The sequence below is a fragment of the Lissotriton vulgaris genome, chromosome 5, assembly GCF_964263255.1.
Source record: "Lissotriton vulgaris chromosome 5, aLisVul1.2, whole genome shotgun sequence".
In the NCBI taxonomy this organism is placed as follows: Eukaryota; Metazoa; Chordata; class Amphibia; order Caudata; family Salamandridae; genus Lissotriton; species Lissotriton vulgaris.
Window position 1 is genome coordinate 1,347,087,744 of NC_141693.1, and position 13,132 is coordinate 1,347,100,875.

General features: G+C 51.0%; 1 protein-coding gene across 3 annotated transcripts in view; it reads left to right on the top strand.

Moving 5' to 3' along the window:
- SIKE1 (suppressor of IKBKE 1) overlaps window positions 1-13,132 on the top strand; it is a 141,296-nt gene that overhangs the window by 9,364 nt on the left and 118,800 nt on the right. The window lies entirely within an intron of this gene.

Genomic DNA, 13,132 nt, shown 5'->3' on the forward strand with positions numbered 1-13,132 from the left:
TCCACAAACCGACGGGTGCCCCCAGAATATGGCAGAAACTTGAAAAAGCGCACCTTCTTCTCAAACATCTTGACCTTGACCGGCTGTAATATGCTATGATTGGCTCGAGCACAAATTTTGCCTCCGGAGTAACAAATGTGGCCTCCATAGTAAAATCCAGTCTGGAGTTGTGAAGGCGATACACACCAGACCCTCTACTGAGGCCCGCTCGGACATGGAGACAGCATTGGTCTTCTAGGCCTTCTAGAGTTCCTTGTGCTCTGCTTTTTATGACCCCAGCGGGGACCCTTCATGCTATCTTCGCAAGGCCGCCTTTACCTCCTTTCCCAATATAGAAGATGAGGCTATGGAATAACCCATACAAATAGAAGAGGTGCTCTCCGATAGCGGGCGCCTGAAGCCGAGGCCAAATGGTTTTAGTGCTCTATTCTATAAGGTCTTCTGCCATGAGCTAGCCCCTCTGCTTACCTGTCTCTATAACTCCTTTGCCTATTCCGGCTCCCTCACCGACTCCCTGCAAGGCAAGGATCTGCCCTCTGTGGGTCATATGGACCCATCTCGCTCTTGAACATAGATGTAAGCTTGTTCACCAGTATCTCAGCACACCGAATGAACTCACTCATGCCAAGCCCGATAGAGCCAGATTAGGCGGGATTCATACCAGCGCACCAGTGGGGCAATAACAGCTAACGCCTTCTGCACCTCCTATCTAAAATCCATAAGACACGTAAGGAGGCACTGCTTTTTTCCTTTGATGCCAAGAAAGCTTTTGATCGTTTTCACTGGCCCTCCCTTTTTAGGTCTCACACCTGCGACGCAGCGTGAAGCGCTGTCGCAGCGAGACCTATAGCCGCCGGCTATGTTTTCACGGGCTTAAAGGGGGACAGGAAATGGGCACACGCAGGCTGTAGGCCGATCGGATCGGGACGCGCACATTCACCACGTTGCACATCTCCTGTCCCCCTTCAGTCTAGGCAAGGCAGCTGCATTCGGCAGGAAACACACACATACACACTCACCAGGCGCCCCCAGCCAGTGCACCCATACTTATCTCACTCAACAACAGAGAGAGACACACACACACACACACACACCAGACGCCCCCTGCCGCTTCCCCTCCTCCCTCCGACGTTCCAGGCCACGCTCTCCCCCAAGTGCCCTTCTGATGCACGGTCCTTAGCCCACGCTCTCCGACTCGGCCCGCTCTTTTTAGGTCTCGCACCTGGCCCGTGCCATGGCTGCTGGCGGCAGCGGGAGGTGCCACTGCGCCCCGTCGTTCCACCCGCCCGTCTTCCAGAGGCTCCGGCTCCCTCTCGGCTGCTCACGTGCCCCCGCATAACTCTTTGCCCGCTCGCCCGTCTCGCGCTCCAGCAGACTCCAAGCCCAGGCGGCCGCACCGCTGACGTCAGCCGCGCGTGTGCTCACACAACTCCCGCTTGTTTTTTTTTTTAGCAGCCAAGATCACAGCATTTGCTCCTGGTTCCTGGGGGAGAACAAGCAGCGGGTTTTTGACCCCCGACCTCCCTGCCGTGGACTTTGGACATAAACCTCCAGGAGGTGGGGTCGGCCTTCTCTGGAGCACCGGTTCACACCAGAACTCTGATTTAGGGCACAATATCCGACCCCAGTGTTTTGGGGTTCACAGTCGCAAGAGGATAGAGTGGAAATTCTTTGTGGTCTTTGATCCTGTGTATTTGGCTTTCGGCGGCACCAGTGAAAGTGAGTATAAGACTATTTACTACTTGTTTCTGTTTTTTTACATTCGTTTTACAACTTGATTACGTTTTTCTTTAATTGTTTCCTGGGAATTCAATGGATATGTTTTTGCTCTATTGCTGATTTTCTTTTTTGTTGTATTTTATTAATTCCCCCGTTTGGCAGTACTTCTCTTCTATGGTAATGGTCCCCTCCAGGCGCCATGCACTCGCTACCCTCCGCCCCCTCTCCTGACTAGTTCCGGGCCTGGCCAAAGGGGCAAATAAGCATTTACAAACTATGGCCCATGTCGTTTCAGTTTAAAACCAGGAGAATTCAAGTGCTACCCATTAAACGCCTCCATCCTTAAAAAAAAAAAAAAACCTTCCATTTGCAGCTGCCTTCACTCTAATCTCTATGCCTCACTCGCACACAGTTTATGTAGGAGTAGTTTTCATTTGTTCTGCTCCAATGCTGGAACATGTGGTTATATTTAGTAATGTGCACTCACAATGCGGATCATAACAATGGTTTGCAAGAGGTTAATTGTGTGAATAAACGTTCCATGTTGGTACAGGGCAGCTTTTGCTTTAAAATATTTGTTTGTGGTTCACTTGGCCTAAACTGCAGAAATGTGTGTTGAAGGTATAAAAAGGTTTCAATTTAAAACAGAGTTAAAAGCAGCGTGGTTGTTTTCATGGTTGAATCTCATTTCGTCATCCATAGAAGGATGAAAGGCTAGGCGGAACGGGTGGTGGCTTGACCTAGTTCGATTGAGACTTGCAGGTTACATCCACATCTCGGGGGCAGTACCCGTGACCAGTCTGTCCATCATGGATACTCAAGTGTTTACAAATGACTGTGTGTGGTGGCTGCTTCTGGACAAAAAAGGTGTTTGTGCAGGGATGCACTCTTGATATTTTTCCCAGTCACTCGGACTTTCAATTTGATTAGGCCCAAGTTTACCAATGTTTTGGCCAACTCCTGGCGCACGTTTTCCATGTTAGCAATGGAAATGCATTATATTTATGTTGTTAAAAAACAATCGCATTAATAAAAGCCATTGCCATTTACAATGCCAATAGTAGGGACCCCACAATACCTCTGTTAGCATGTGTAGGACTCTGTGCTCATTGTCAGTGACGCCATCTTGGCTGCTAAGCAGGAAGGCGCCTCCTGCCTTCAGGTCTGCAGTGCCAGATATCGCCTCGAGCAGTACCAGACAAAATGAAGCTTTGCCGTGATTACCTGTGGTACTCTGCTCATCATCTGGGTCAGTGCCAGGTAACATGCACCTGCGCCGTGATTGGCTGCAGTAATCTGCGCATCACCTTGTGCAGGGCCAGACAACATGTCTCTGCGTCTTGATATTGTGCAGTACTCTGATCATCCCTAATCAAGGGAGAGTGAACTCTGTTGGTTTTGCAGGGTCTGGATTTCTCCAGTGTTGACCCGAAACACTTAACCAATCTTGACCATCATTGAGTTTCGCACCTAGGTTCTCGCTACCCTAGGTGAGTACCGCCGCCTTCCAAGGGTAAGTACTGGTGGGATCCATCTGGTGATGAATAACATTTCCTCCTGAATCTTAAAAATGGTTACTTTAATATTGGTGACGAATACAAGGGTAAGATTAAAAGGAAAACAAGCATTTGTAATGTATTTACACGAGTTTGAGCTATTCATATTGCAAATAACAATGATTTTATTTTTGTGTTCGTTTTAGAAACATAAATAAAAGGCATTGTGATTTACAATGCCAATAGCTTAAACTCGCATAACTGCGAGACCTATTGCATTGCAAATGCATTAGGTCTTGCATTGGCGAGAATTTAAGCTATTGGCATTGTAAATAACAATGCCATTTATTTATCTGTTTTCAAAACCAACACATAAATAAAAGGTTTGTCATTAACAATGCTAAAAGCTCAAACTTTTGCAAATGCGAGACCTATTGCATTGCAAATGCTTGTTGGGATACTGATGGAAATTCGGCCTAGTTGAGAAATTCTGCAGATGGGTCTGATGCATCCATAGTGCCCCGCTGATTTCAGTGAGGCTTAGTTGTTTCTCGTTCCCTACCTTTCCAGTAAAACGGGGCACACACCTCTGTTAACCCTATCTTTTTCGCTCTATACATGGAGCCTCTAGCGTAATGACTAAGAGACAACCTAGCCATCGCCCGGATTCACTTTGGAGGAGATCAGCACCTAGTCAGCCTCTATGCTCATTCTCATTCTGTCAATCACTGAGCTGATGTCCTTGCTTCCTGCTCTGGTCTCAGAGCTCCGGGTCTTCGGGGAGACCTTGAGATTCAAAGTAAATCTAAAGAAATTCCAGATTCTGAACCTCTTAAGTCACTCCACCTCCAAAAAGTGTCCTGCGCGCCGTGTTTTCCTTTGAGCAGGCAAGTGACTCCTTGCCCTACTTGGGTATTAGGGTGGCGCTGACTCTCTCCAAGACTTCAGCTTCCAATTACTCTGCTCTTACCTCTCAGGTATGCAGGGATCTGTCTGCATGGATTCGCCTCTTTTGGATGGGGAGGATAGTGACAATTAAAATTACCATTCTACAGCATACACTTTAGTTGTTTTTGAGACTACTGCTGATCCCTCCACCCAATGCCCTTTGTTCCCTTCAATTGAACATTGACAGATTCCTATGGGACGTTAGAAAACCTCGCCTCCATCAACAAGTGCTGAAGTACAAGGGAGGACTAGCAGTCCCTTTCCTACTCCACTACTACCAAGCCTCTCAACTCCAATTTTTGGTAGAGTGGAACCACCACGTCTCTGAAAAACATTGGTCCTTTATGGATCAAGCAGTCGCTAGTTCATGACACGGAAAGAAGTCTGGTTACCACGTAAACATAGGGCTTGGGGCCTCTACTACTCACCAGTGACGAGCTCTACACTCAAAGTGTGGGACTCTGTGGTGCTCAAGGTAGGTCTCACAACCTTGCCCTTCCTGATGAACCCGATATTGACTAACCTAGACTTCGCCCTGGTCATTGAATCAGAGATGTTTCTGCGATGGCATGATTGGGGCTGCAAACGCATGGGATGCCTCTTTGGTCTACATGGTTTATTCCCTTTGACTGACCAGTTCAAAGCTGATTATTCTTTGGCAGACTCCAACTGCATACAGTATTTACAACTGCGACACTGGGTGATGACTCCAGAGAAGAGGCATGGGGCAGGGCGATCCCTAACTCCTTTTGAGAAGTGGATACTTGTTAAAACTGATGATCAACACCTCCTAAAAGAATTCTATGCCTTGTTTAGCAGGGAATCTTCACCGGCGAGGTCCAAGAGGCATACAAGATGGGAGGGCGAGTTGGGAAGAGCCCTTACTACCCAGGAGTGGGAGTATATTTTCTACAGAGCACATCACATGGCGCACAACATGCCCAGAATTTAAACTGCGTATAAAATTGTCTCTTATTTGTATCTGACCCCTGCTCCACTCCACACATTGAACACGGGGCGCTCAAATGAATGCTGGCGGGGATACTGGGCGGATACTTCACCTTCTATGGAATTGTCCAAAACTCACTCAATACTTGGATCAAGTACTACCTGACATCGACTCAACCCTTTAATACTTCCATCCAAAGGCTCCCATCAATCACTATTCATGGACTCCCAAACCCCCTGACCTATCCCCTATGCTTCAACCGAGGAAGCCAAATGTCCTTAGTTGTGGGGGCGGCTCAGCAGGTGAATCTATCACTTTGGGTCACTGACAAGACTCCCGATCACACCTCCTGGCTACACAAGTTGTGGTTCATCCTGGGGATGGAGAAGCTGTCCTTGTCAGTGCACTCGAGTTGCACCTCTAATCTTGATAAATGGGCACTCTTTATTCATATTCTTTGTTCATATTCTTTCATCTGAGTTTCGAGAGCTGACCTGTCCAACCACCTATGGCTGCTCTGCTTGTTCCACAAGAGACCCCTTTAAAGATTAGGTACTATCAGGTATTCTGATGTCTCCCCTTCCTAACCCTGAACTAAATTGTGAGGCCAACACTATCAACCATATAACTGCTGTAGTATGGAGAACTAGGGGGTGGGTTGATGGGTTGTTTTTGTTTATTTAAAATGGCCTGATTTACGCTGCAGACCTAAGGGTTGAAGGCAAAAAGCGGTATCACAAGTGCTATGTGTTTTACTGACCGCTGCCACCCTTTGGTTGTAGGTGAACAGCTGTGCATTGTCCTTGATGGGCTTTAATAAACATTGTTCCATAAAAATCTATCACCAGACTTTGCCAATATTTATCACCAAGCCCTCTGAAGACTTCATGACTGTATATACATTTCTCACACCGCATCGCTGATTCGAGCTATTTGACCACCGGCAATGTTTCAATGAAATCCACCAGGTACCCTCAATCACCTCCTTTTGCCATCTGCCTTCTGCATCTGCCTGTCCCTTCTCACCTCAGGGGCGTAACAAACGCCCCCGCAGCCCCTGCAGTGCGGGGGGGGGGGCCTCACTCTCTACAGTTAATGAAGGGGGCCCCCAGGGGACCCGGCCCCCTCAGCTCTTCGGAGGGCTGTGAGAGAGGCCTGCGCTGAAGCAAGCCTCTCTCCCTCTGCGTCTGAAGCAGGTGCAGCCTGCTCTGAGCCCCTCGCCCCCTCCCTCTGGCTGAAGAGAAACAAAGTATCAATATACATTGTTTCACTTCAGTCAGAGCCAGAGGCAGTCCCGGAAAGAGGACTGGGGCCCCAGAGACAGCAGTCTCGCTCCTCTGAGGCAGCACAGAGCCCGGCCCCTACTCTCTCCTCTCAATAAGCAAAGCCCACCCCACAAGAGAAGAGACAGGGACACCGATGGGGTGGGGGCCCCACCCCACAAGAGAAGAGAAGAGACATGGACAAGGATTGGGTGGGGGCCCCACCCCACAAGAGAAGAGAAGAGACGGGGACAAGGATGGGGTGGGGGCCCCACCCCACAAGAGAAGAGAAGAGACAGGGACAAGGATGGGGTGGGGGCCCCATCCCACAAGAGAAGAGACAGGGACAGGCCCCCACCCGAGAAGAGACAGGGACAAGGATGGGCTGGGGGCCCCATCCCACAAGAGAAGAGAAGAGAAGAGAAGAGAAGAGACAGGGACAAGGATGGGGTGGTGTGGGGGCCCCAGAGACAGCGCTCTCCACTGCTCCTCTGAGGCAGCTCAGAGCCCGGCCCCCACTCTCTCCTCTCCATAAGCAAAGCCCACCCCACAAGAGAAGAGAAGAGACAGGGTGGGACAAGGATGGGGTGGGGGCCTCAGAGAGCAAGAGCAGGAGACAGCACAGAGCAGTGCTCTGGACCCTGACAAGGGTGGGAGTGGGGGCCCCTAGAGAGAGCATTCTCCAGGGCAAAGCTCACATGAGAAGGGATGAAGCAGCAAAATGGTGCCCTCAGGTAAGCCCTCTTGTTAGAACACACCATGGGCATCCGCAGGAGGGAAGGAGGGGGGCCGAGAAGGGTGCAAGGCAGAGGGGAAAAGGGTGCAAGGCAGAGGGGGAGAAGGATGCAAGGTAGAGAAGGGTGCAAGGCGGAGGGGAGAAGGGTGTAAGGCAGAGGGGAGAAGGGTGCAAGGCAGAGGGGAGAAGGGTGCAAGGCAGAGGGGAGAAGGGTGCAAGGCGGAGGGGAGAAGGGTGCAAGGCGGAGGGGAGAAGGGTGCAAGGCGGAGGGGAGAAGGGTGCAAGGCGGAGGGGAGAAGGGTGCAAGGCGGAGGGGAGAAGGGTGCAAGGTGGAGGGGAGAAGGGTGCAAGGCAGAGAAGAGAAGGGTGCAAGGCAAAGAGGAGAAGGGTGCAAGGAAGAGAGGAGAAGGGTGCAAGGTAGAGAAGGGTGCAAGGCGGAGGGAGAGAAGGGTGCAGGGTAGAGGGGAGAAGGGTGCAAGGCAGAGAGGAGAAGGGTGCAAGACAGAGGGGAGAAGGGTGCAAGGCGGAGGGGAGAAGGGTGCAAGGCGGAGGGGAGAAGGGTGCAAGGCGGAGGGGAGAAGGGTGCAAGGCGGAGGGGAGAAGGGTGCAAGGCAGAGGGGAGAAGGGTGCAAGGCAGAGGGGATAAGGGTGCAAGGAAGGGAGGATAAGGGTGCAAGGTAGAGAAGGGTGCGAGGGGGAGAAGGGTGCAAGGTGGAGGGGGAGAAGGGTGCAAGGCAGAGGGGAGAAGGGTGCAAGGCAGAGGGGAGAAGGGTGCAAGGCAGAGGGGAGAAGGGTGCAAGGAAGAGAGGAGAAGGGTGCAAGGTAGAGAAGGGTGCAAGGCGGAGGGGGAGAAGGGTGCAAGGCAGAGGGGAGAAGGGTGCAAGGCAGAGGGGAGAAGGGTGCAAGGCAGAGGGGAGAAGGGTGCAAGGCAGAGGGGAGAAGGGTGCAAGGCAGAGGGGAGAAGGGTGCAAGGAAGAGAGGAGAAGGGTGCAAGGTAGAGAAGGGTGCAAGGCGGAGGGGGAGAAGGGTGCAAGGCAGAGGGGAGAAGGGTGCAAGGCAGAGGGGAGATGGGTGCAAGGCAGAGAGGAGAAGGGTGAAAGGCAAAGGGGAGAAGGGTGAAAGGCAAAGGGGAGAAGGGTGCAAGGCAAAGGGGAGAAGGGTGCAAGGCAGAGGGGAGAAGGGTGGAAGGCAGAGGGGAGAAGGGTGGAAGGCAGAGGGGAGAAGGGTGGAAGGCAGAGGGGAGAAGGGTGCAAGGCAGAGAGGAAAAGGATGCAAGGTAGAGAAGGGTGCAAGGCGGAGGGGGAGAAGGGTGCAAGGTGGAGGGGGAGAAGGGTGCAAGGCAGAGGGGAGAAGGGTGCAAGGCAGAGGGGAGAAGGGTGCAAGGCAGAGAGGAGAATGGTGGAAAGAAGAGAGGAGAAGGGTGCAAGGTAGAGAAGGGTGCAAGGCGGAGGGGGGAAGGGGTGCAAGGCAGAGAGGAGAAGGGTCAAAGGTAGAGAAGGGTGCAAGGCGGGGGTGGAATAGGGTGCAAGACAGAGAGGAGAAGGGTGCAAGGCAGAGGGGAGTAGGGTGCAAGGCAGAGGGGAGAAGGGTGCAAGGCAGAGGGGAGAAGGGTGCAAGGCAGAGGGGAGAAGGGTGCAAGGCAGAGGGGAGAAGGGTGCAAGGCAGAGGGGAGAAGGGTGCAAGGCAGAGGGGAGAAGGGTGCAAGGCAGAGGGAGAATGGTGCAAGGTAGAAAAGGGTGCAAGGTGGAGGTGGACTAGGGTACAAGGGGAGGAGGAGAAGGATGCAAGGGGGAGGGGGGGAAAGGTGCAAGAAGGAGGGCAAGAAGGGTGCAAGGCAGAGGAGAGAAGGGTGCAAGGGGGATGGTGATGAAGTTAAAAATGTGCCCCCCTGGAAACATTTCTGCAGACAACCATGGAACGCACACTACTTTGTAAGGGAGAGTGGGAGAGAGTGGAGAGAGAGAGAGTGGAGAGAAACAGTGGAGAGAGAGAGTAGCTAGAGAGAGAGAGTGGAGAGAGACAGTGGAGAGAGAGTAGACAGTGGAGAGAGAGACAGTGGAGAGAGAGACAGTGGAGAGAGAGACAGTGGAGAGAGAGACAGTGGAGGGAGACAGCAGAGAGAGAGTGAGTGGAGAGAGAGTGAGTGGAGAGAGAGTGAGTGGAGAGAGAGTGAGTGGAGAGAGAGTGAGTGGAGAGAGAGTGAGTGGAGAGAGAGTGAGTGGAGAGAGAGTGAGTGGAGAGAGAGTGAGTGGAGAGAGAGAGAGTGGAGAGAGAGAGAGAGAGAGTGGAGAGAGAGAGAGTGGAGAGAGAGTGGAGAGAGAGTAGAGAGACAGTGGAGAGTAGAGAGACAGTGGAGAGTAGAGAGACAGTGGAGAGAGAGACAGTGGAGAGAGAGACAGTGGAGAGAGAGACAGTGGAGGGAGACAGCAGAGAGAGAGTGAGTGGAGAGAGAGTGAGTGGAGAGAGAGTGAGTGGAGAGAGAGTGAGTGGAGAGAGAGAGAGTGAGTGGAGAGAGAGAGAGTGAGTGGAGAGAGAGAGAGTGAGTGGAGAGAGAGAGAGTGAGTGGAGAGAGAGAGAGTGAGTGGAGAGAGAGAGAGTGAGTGGAGAGAGAGAGAGTGAGTGGAGAGAGAGAGAGTGTGAGTGGAGAGAGAGAGAGAGAGTGAGTGGAGAGAGAGAGAGAGAGTGAGTGGAGAGAGAGAGAGAGAGTGAGTGGAGAGAGAGAGAGAGAGTGAGTGGAGAGAGAGAGAGAGAGTGAGTGGAGAGAGAGAGAGAGAGTGAGTGGAGAGAGAGAGAGAGAGTGAGTGGAGAGAGAGAGAGTGAGTGGAGAGAGAGAGAGTGAGTGGAGAGAGAGAGAGTGAGTGGAGAGAGAGAGAGTGAGTGGAGAGAGAGAGAGTGAGTGGAGAGAGAGAGAGTGAGTGGAGAGAGAGAGAGTGAGTGGAGAGAGAGAGAGTGAGTGGAGAGAGAGAGAGTGAGTGGAGAGAGAGAGAGAGTGGAGAGAGAGTGAGTGGAGAGAGAGTGAGTGGAGAGAGAGTGAGTGGAGAGAGAGTGAGTGGAGAGAGAGTGAGTGGAGAGAGAGTGAGTGGAGAGAGAGTGAGTGGAGAGAGAGTGAGTGGAGAGAGAGTGAGTGGAGAGAGAGTGAGTGGAGAGAGAGTGTGGAGAGAGAGAGTGGAGAGAGAGAGAGAGTGGAGAGAGAGAGAGAGTGGAGAGAAAGTAGAGAGAGAAGGGGGAGAGGGTGGAGAGAGAGAGTGGAGGGAGACAGTGGAGGGAGACAGTGGAGGGAGACAGTGGAAGGAGACAGTGGAAGGAGACAGTGGAAGGAGACAGTGGAGGGAGACAGTGGAGGGAGACAGTGGAGGGAGACAGTGGAGGGAGACAGTGGAGGGAGACAGTGGAGGGAGACAGTGGAGGGAGAGACAGCAGAGATAGAGTGGACAGAGTTGAGAGAGAGAATGGAGAGAGGGTAGAGACTGACTGACTCAGACTGAATACTGACTGACCAAGAGACTGACTGACTCAAAAACTGACTGAGAGAGTGAGTGACTGACTGACAGAGAGAGAGAGACTGGTTGAGAGTGAGACTGACTGACAGAGACTGACTAAGGTAGAGAGAAACTGACTGAGAAAGAGAGACTGAGAGAGAGAGGCAGAGACTGACTGACAGAGAGATAGACTGATTGACTGTGAGAGAGACTGACTGACTGAGAGAGACTGACTGAGAGAGACTGACTGAGAGAGACTGACTGAGAGAGACTGACTGAGAGAGACTGACTGAGAGAGACTGACTGAGAGAGACTGACTGAGAGAGACTGACTTGGAGAGAGACTGACTTGGAGAGAGACTGACTTGGAGAGAGACTGACTGAGAGAGAGACTGACTGGGAGAGAGACTGACTGGGAGAGAGAGAGGGAGAGACTGACTGACTGGGGTAAAGAGAGAATGACTGACTGAGAGAGACTGACTGACTGACTGGGAGAGAGACTGACTGACTGACTGGGAGAGAGACTGACTGACTGACTGGGAGAGAGAGAGACTGGCTGACAGAGAGAGACTGGCTGACAGAGAGAGATTGACTGACTGAGAGAGATTGACTGACTGAGAGAGATTGACTGACTGAGAGAGATTGACTGACTGAGAGAGATTGACTGACTGAGAGAGATTGACTGACTGAGAGAGATCGACTGACTGACAAAGACTGACAGAGAGAGAAAGAGACTGAGAGACTGACAGAGAAAGAGAGACTGACTAACAGAGAGAGAGAGACTGACTGACAGAGACTGACTGAGAGAGAGAGACTCACAGAGAGAGACTGACTAAGAGAAAAACTGACAGACTGAGAGAGACTGATTGAGAGAGACTGACAGAGAGAGACTGACTGACTGACAGAGAGAGAGACTGAGACTGACAGAGAGAGAGACTGACTAAGAGAGACTGACTGAGAGAGACTGACTGAGAGAGACTGACTGAGAGAGACTGACTGAGAGAGACTGACTGAGAGAGACTGACTGAGAGAGACTGACTGAGAGAGACTGACTGAGAGAGACTGACTGAGAGAGACTGACAGAGAGACTGACTGACTGACAGACAGAGAGAGAGCGAGAGACTGACTGACTGACTGAGAGAGACTGACTGAGAGAGACTGAATGACAGAGAGTAATAGACTGACTGACACAGAGAGAGACTGACTGACAGAGAGGGACTGACTGACTGACTGACAGAGAGAGACAGAGAGAGAGAGAGAGAGAGGGACTGACTGACTGAGAGTGACTGACTAAGAGAGACTGAATGACAGAGAGATAGACTGACTGACTGAAAGAGAGATACTGACTGACAGAGAGAGAGAGAGAGACTGTGATGGAATTGGGGTCAAAGTGTGTATGAACCTATGCAATGCCTCTCAAGATTGCTATTGTCTAATAAAAATAAAAATGTATTATCAAAATGTGCTCTTTGTAGTTACATCTGCTTTTGAAATACTGCATTGTCGCATTGTCTAATGTTTTTAAACGGAAACGAGAAGGAGCAGTGGATGCACTTTTGTCAAAACTGAACGATAAGTGGGCCCGGTGTTGTATATCATGACAGGAGTCTGCATCAGGAAACCCACCTAAAATTGGGCAAACTTCCCCGGCCTACTGATGGCAGGGGCCCTGTAAGGGATGGACCATCCCCTATGACAGCCTGCTGGCAGACTAAGCCCAACCTTTAACTCCACCATCCAGTGTTACTTATAACGGCTGCATTGGTGACAGTGGCGTAACAATCGCCCCGCTTCCGCTGCAGTATGGCGGGTCGCTAGCCTCAGAGCTCTAGACTGGCACGGAGGATGGGAGGGGGGCCCCCTCCATGTAGTTTGCAGGGGGGCCCCCTCATGTTTCGTTACGCCACTGTCTCTTCTCTGTAATATTCAACAAGCAATCCTGGTGGACCTCCTTGCCCAATGCAGCCACTGATACATGAATGATGCTCAACCAGCAGTGGCTTTCAACAGGTGCAGCTGCAAGGCCGAGATTGCACAGGGCCTGGTGCATGTGTATTCAAAACCTTTTCAAAGAGGTTGGCACATAAGTGCCGATCAGAACTTAATTACTTAATAAGCGGCTAGGCTGCTCCAAAAAAAAAAAAAACACTGACCTACTAAGTAATGGCTACTTCTCAATACTAGGAAAATCAAAGAATCAACACAAACCGCATGTTTCCATGAAACAAGAGCAGGGTTTTCAGGTTGCTGAAGTGGAATATCACATAACTGAGAAAGGCGTTATAACTGACATATTCATTGACCCTCTTATGCCTTCCTGTCGGTGACTTAATTAAGCACCTGCTCCTGAGACCTACCTGTAACCCACATGTGACTCATACCTAAACTGTACATGTTCTGTGAGTGATAAAAGCTTGAATTCTCCAATTTGATTATGTTCACCATGAGCACTATTGAGGAACACTTGTAGAATATTTGTTAAAGTGTACTTAAGTCCTTTACTTTCTTGAATGCACAAACTCGCTTCTACCCAACATGTATTTC